This window comes from Buceros rhinoceros, unplaced genomic scaffold (assembly GCF_000710305.1).
Source record: "Buceros rhinoceros silvestris isolate BGI_N320 unplaced genomic scaffold, ASM71030v1 scaffold14833, whole genome shotgun sequence".
NCBI lineage: Eukaryota > Metazoa > Chordata > Aves > Bucerotiformes > Bucerotidae > Buceros > Buceros rhinoceros.
In genome coordinates, this window is record NW_010403136.1 from 25,606 (window position 1) to 32,289 (window position 6,684).

Below are 6,684 nucleotides of genomic sequence, written 5' to 3' on the forward strand. Positions count from 1 at the left end.
ACTCATGAAACCATTTTCATCCAATTGTTTAATGCCTATAGAGGAATAGGCACAATCTAAGGGTTGAACATTTTCACATATCACAATTAATTCAAAAGGTTTTTCTGATGGAAAGAAATGTAGTATGTTAGGAACATCTAGCAAAAACAAAACACAGCACCAATCAACAGATGCAGTCTTAAAAGAAAATCAAAACCTATCGGCAAATAAGCAGGTTTTGCCTTCACCTAAAGACATCCCATAACAAAGCACGACAAGAATCTGGTGCAGCTCTCTAGTGGCCTTTAGAAGCATGTGGCTGCACAAGCACTGCTCTGGAGTGTTCCTTTCCTGTTCACAGTGCCAGAACAGTTCTTAATCTATTCCACAATCTCAGACAGAACAATTAGAAAACTACTCAGGTAGTTCTCACCAGCAAATACTACTGAGCATAGTTTCAGCTCAGAAGTCGTAACTCCAGGGACAGTTATCTCCTGATCTTCAGGGGATACAGGTTTGTTTTTTCTTTTATCAAGACAATCAGTAGTTAAGATGACTAATTTCAGTCAAGCTCTCCACCAGAGCAACAGGAGCTTCACTGACAGAGCTGTAATGTCCCAGTTGTGGCCTACTGCCAATATTATGCACTATTTTGCCTCTCCAGCACTAGCATTAAAGTCCTTTGCAGCTTAATTATTCCACAAACTGAATGAGAACCGATTATTTGTGTGGTCTTCTGTGGGTGGGAGGAGGGAGGGAATCACAAGAAAAAAGGGGGTGTGAGACAGAAAAGCGAAGACAGAATCACTTCTGAATCAGAAAATTGCCCAATTCTGTTCACCAGATAGTACCCTGAAATGCCTCTCTCCAGCCCCTTCAATGCACCACAGCTTGGCTATATGAGCAGACAGCTCTTTCACAAGGAAGAACAAGTCCTTTGCACAGTCCACCCTGCTAGAATTCTTTCCTCCACTCGCCCTCAGCTCTGGCACTCGGACTCTTCTTCCGCTCTCTAAATGTGGCAGAGCACTAACTTTTGCTTCATCCCAATAAGTGGGCAGTTCTCAGCTGAGCTGGTATGTCTGAGAGATTCTGAGAAAAGTCAAAGCTGTCACAAGAAAGAGGGTGAACCACACAACTGGGAGCAAGGAAGTAGAGTCCTCTTCTTACTTTAATTTCTTTGAGCAAATTATTAAATTGCCTCTGCTGCACCTGCAGCCTCAGTCTACCTTTAGCCAAACATTAACACCCAAACAGGCCCAACTAAGTGAACTAGTTAGGGTTCTTATCATGAGGAACAGAAATAACGCTAGTATTTGAAACCATTAAATATTTTGAGTCATGAGAATTGTGTTCTCCAGATCACGATTTAGACATGCTGTGACCATTTTGATGGACTTTACTATTCTAAGTTAAACTAATATGAATAGCATAAAACACTTGCTATCTTTCTGTAACTAATACAAATACAACAGTAACCTTCAAATCCAGTTACAACCACAATGATACAAACACACACCTCTCATTCAGACAAGATTACACGGATACATGTGCAACACAAACACTAAAGCAGATCAAACTTCCACCTTCTTTTAGTAACATGAGTTAGCTTACACAAACCTCCTGTGACTAGAAGCTTTGGCTGTTCTGTATTACATGGTCAAGTCCTACATGAACAGGAAATGAAACACAGCTTTTCTTCTAGTTTCACAGAGCCCAGTTGGTATTCTGGACATCTGGCAGCCCAGGATGGACTGGTCCAATATATCCAATTTGCTGCACCAATTTGTGAAGCTATTCATGATCAATTTACCTGTTCATGACTGTCTCAGTATACAAAATCTAACAATCCCACTTAAAATTCCAATTTGGAATAAAGACTACAATGCCCTGCCTTAAACCTATGTGTAGCACCTGCCTGTGCTGCAGGATGGGTCCTATGAATTCCATGAGGCTTGATATAGAAGGTTTGAATAACGAGGTCACATGAGATGGGAAGAACTGACCCTCTATGCTTTTGGAACCTGACATAAAGACAGGCCCCTCAAGGTACGTACCTCAGAAGAGTAACCAATGTCTCTGCCAGGAAAGATTTAAAAACAGCTTTGAAGCAGAATTTGGTGCTGAGGAGCCTGTTGTTGCTTCGTTTTCTCCACAGCTTACAAGCATCATATGCAATGCTAGTCCTGGCTTGCCCTTTTTTTCTTTTTTATATTCATGTTTTCTGTGAGGTTACATTGACATAATAAAGAAAATAATCAAAATTTTAAATGTACACATCTTCCACAGGCAAGGCTTGGTGATTTCCTTAGCAAGCAGTAAGGAAAACAGAGGTATCTCTGCATATTCCCTATTCTCTCCTAGTCACTCCTCAGGAAAGAATTCAATTCATCTTCTGTTTTATTTGTCTTAATAGTAACTAATTATTTGTAATTTTTGTTAATGAACATGATTCCTTATTACGTAGCCCAAAATTGCTTTCTCTCTGCTATGCTTTAAACAGAATACTTTTTAAAAGACTGCTTTCATCTTATTCCTGTCAATTTCTATTGTAATTTTCTCATTTTTGCCCTCCTTCCCTCAAGCTATTCATATTCTTCCCTAGTTTCAATTCGTCACTAATCAAAAGTCCCTGGACACACACACTGTTCATAATTAGAAAACAGCCTCTTATGCAAATTAATATCTATTGTAATGGGTACCTCTTCTGGGATAAGAGTACTATTTCATGGGTGGTATAGGCAAGAACTCCAAAGCACAGCTAAATGCTTCTGGCGCTTCAGTCAAACAAGAAAGCATGCTCCTCTACTTTCTAGAGGAAACCAAAGAAGTTTGCTTCATTTCTGTACACATTTCATAAAGCATTACTACAGACAGCAGTCTCACCATTTTTAAAATAATAATGGTTATTAACAGAACTCCTGAAATAATACTCTTCCCCAGGACAGGGAGAAGGAAAAGCCTTTACTTCTGGATGCAACTCCTTGGTATTAACCTTTCCCTCCCAACTCCTTCCTGAGCAACCTAGCATTAAAACAGTTTGGCAAATCCTGATTTTCCAGAGAGACTGGAAATTTATAGAAAATCACCTTACGCTTATGTAAAATTTGCCTTTCAGACAACTTCAACTTCTCTGGCCTATTTTTTCCAAGAAGAAAAATGACTAGGACCTGTGTGTTTACTTGTCCTGTTCATTTAGCTTCACTGGAGTTACACGGATATAAAATCAACACAGATCACTAACAGTGGAATAAAACTTCCTGTACTTTTGGAATGGTAGGAACGAGAAATCAGAGACAAGAATCCAAGAGAAAATATTGTCCATTTTACAACACGACATAGTTACAGCAGAAGATGACATCAAATGGTGCATCACGCATGTAGTTGCGCCACTTTCTAGTTGCTTCCACACTTTAAACTGGCAGACTTAACCATCTCCTTCTCCAAAATCACGCAGCACACAAACAATTCTGTACTAAAAAGTTATCTTTGGGACAGAACTTCACTAGGAGATGCAGAGCTGGAGCTGTATAACCACATCAGCACATAGGACTGAAGCTGCCCTGTGTCCACTGCTTCAATTACTGGCACAGCTACTGCACTGAACCCAGCAGACACATAAGATACCAACAGCTGTCCTTTGGTCACTTGTGGCACAGAAAAATAACATACATTATATAGCAATCACACATAATGTAAATGCTCAGACCCATTCCAAGTTTCTAAAGAACTACTTTTTTTTTTTCCAATTTGGCTTACCAGTGTGCCATTCTAAAAAAATATGTTTTAATTGATTTATTTAAACAATATTAACATAATCTCAGATTTCAGTCAGCCTATGAACTAATTAGGTGAACAAGTATCAGGTTTATGCTTTAAGCAGCACCTTGTAAAACACATCATAAGTATCACAAGGTGTCAGAAATATCTATTAGTGATTTTATATTACTTTTTACACCTGATTTCACAAAGCATTTCATCAGAAGAAACTTTTTCTCAAAATGAAGTCTCTTGACAAGTGACTGTAAAACTGCATCTCCTCCACCCAGAAAAATCTACTTTCTGTGCATATTGGACCAAACCTACATATTAAGTTTTGATTATACTGTATACTATGGAAATAGAAGATCTAAATGTATGGATACATGTCAAGTGTCAGGTATGCATAATGGGGAACAGAATTTAGATCTGGTTGTTCTGAGGCATGAGTTATCAAATACTAACAGACTCTTCAACTCTGTCTTAGCTACAGCTGCAGAAAAAGCTACTCCATTCCAAGAATTCAGTTCTGAAAGACTGTTACCAAAGTGCTGTTGCCTCTTTCTGCTATCAATACATATACCAACCACAGTGAGAGAGCACCCAACACAATCAAATTAAATAGCACGTATGGTATGCTGAACCCTTCCGTGGAGCTATTCAATCATATCAGAAGTGATTTGATAGAAAAAAAAGATCTAGCTTAGTTACTTTCTAAATTGTGCCAAATCTCTGCAGTCTGCTTAGCAGAATAGGAAACTAAACCTGTTGTTCAGTCAGGGCTAACAGAACAAGAATGACAAAGTTTCTCTCCTATTTCCCCTCTCAATAGGAGACACTTTCAGATACAAAAAACCTCCAAAATTAAACTGTCTCCACCACTAAGATAAAGAAGCGAAGATTCTTCTTTCTAAGATTCAAAGATACTTGATTCTAAGATAAACTCCAGCAAGGGATTTTTAGAAAAGGCATCACAGAAAAGCTCCCTAACAGTAAGGGCAGGTAAATGGCTGATGTAGGAAATGGTTATAGCAGGTCAGAACTGGGGTACATCAACTTATTACCCTAGCCTCAACAGCAGCAAGAATCAGAGGCACAAGGAGAGGACAAATCAGTAGTGATAACTTTCCCAGGACACTTCCCCAGTTCCCAACAATCTGCAATCCAAAGATACGTTTTTAACAGTCCTCAGTGGAATTTTCTTCTGAGTTACTCAAGTTGCTTTTCACATAAATATTTAGTATCCTGGATGTTCTTATCAAACAGTTCCACAGTTTAACTACACCTAATGGACAGAAGTCCCTAAGGCTTCCTGCGCCCTGCCTCTCCATTAGTTCCCTTCACATTCTTTGGTTCGCAGACAGTTAAATGACTTGCATATATTGTCATAGGCTTAAGTACTGATCCCATCTGTAGGGGCAAGAGGAGTAGACAAATGATCTCTCAAGGCCCCTTCCAGTCCTATCTTCTGCAGCGACTCCTCCTTTGAGATAGTCTTCTCATTTACAATACAAATAGTTTTCAGCTCCAACTCAAGCAAGAGCCTGGCCAGGAAAACTAAGTTACTAACCTAATCATACCTTTGGTACAGCATAACCAAAACCAACATGAACTATGCCAACTGAGAACAAAATCAAGTGTTAAGAGTATTTTCAGCCTTATTGTCTTTCTCATTCCTTGGACAATTTAAGATTATGTGTTTATGACTGCTGCATAAAAAACCTACTCACACAGGCACCAGGCCTTTATCCCTGACAGGTAAAGTTAATCTAGAAAAACCACTATTGCCTTTCATTTCCTCATTGTCTCTCTCTTCTGTTACCCAATGGCTTGGTTTAGTTCAGCCACCAAATAGTTCTTCAGCCCTTATTATCCTAAATTACTTTGTAAATTGAAAGTGTTACCATCATGCCTTTTTATCCACTTGCTAGTCACTGATTAAATATATATACAGGTGTATCAAATACCATTGCACAAACACTCTGGCTGTCCTCCATGCTGATAGCAGCTAAGCTTTTTAATTAAATGGCAATCAGCTGAACATCAGTATCTCTCAGAACAAATGGCTAAATGTGTTTAATCAGAAGTTACCACACTTGTGCATTTTTCTCTCCAGTGCAGGAACTGAGAAACTTCATTATCTACTTACGCGCTGATCAAACACAATTCAAGGTGATCAACTTAAAAAAACTACCAACTTAAAGTAGAATCCTAAAATCCTTTGGGTTGGAAAGGGCCTTCAAAGGTCATCTAGTCCAACCCCCACTGCAGCGAACAGGGTCATTTTCAACTAGATCAGGTTGCTCAGAGCCCCATCCAACATTACCTGGAATGTTTCCAGGGATGGGGCATCTAACCGCTCTCTGAGCAACCTGTGACAGTGTTTCACCACCCTCATTGTAAAAAGCTTTTTCCTTATGCCTAGTCTAAATTTCCCCCCTTTTAGTTTAAAACTATCACCTCTTGTTCTGTCACAACAGGCCCTGATAAAAAGACTGTTCCCATCTTTCTTACAAGCCCCCTTTAAGTACTCGAAGGCTGCACTAAGGTCTTCCCAGAGCCTTCTCTTCTTACGCTGAATAACTGACTCTCTCGGCCTCTCCTCGTAACAGAGGTGCTCCGTCCCTCTGGTCATTTTTGTGGCCCTCCTCTGAACTTGCTCCAACAGGTCCACGCCCTGTGTCCCTGTGCTGCGGACTCCTGAGCGGCACACAGTACTCCAGGTGGGGTCTCGCCAGGGCAGTCTCTGTAAATTCTAGTTATATATATACACATAAATTCGGGCTTAACGACACTTTCTCTTTATATTAAGAAAAGCAATCTCCGCTCACGGAAAGGCTGACTTCACCGCGGCCCGTCCCCAGCACTGCCCGCCCCAGCACTGCCTCCTCTCGGCGCCAGCCCCGCGCACGCAGTCAGCACCCGGTAGGCCGCAGCCCAGCCGGC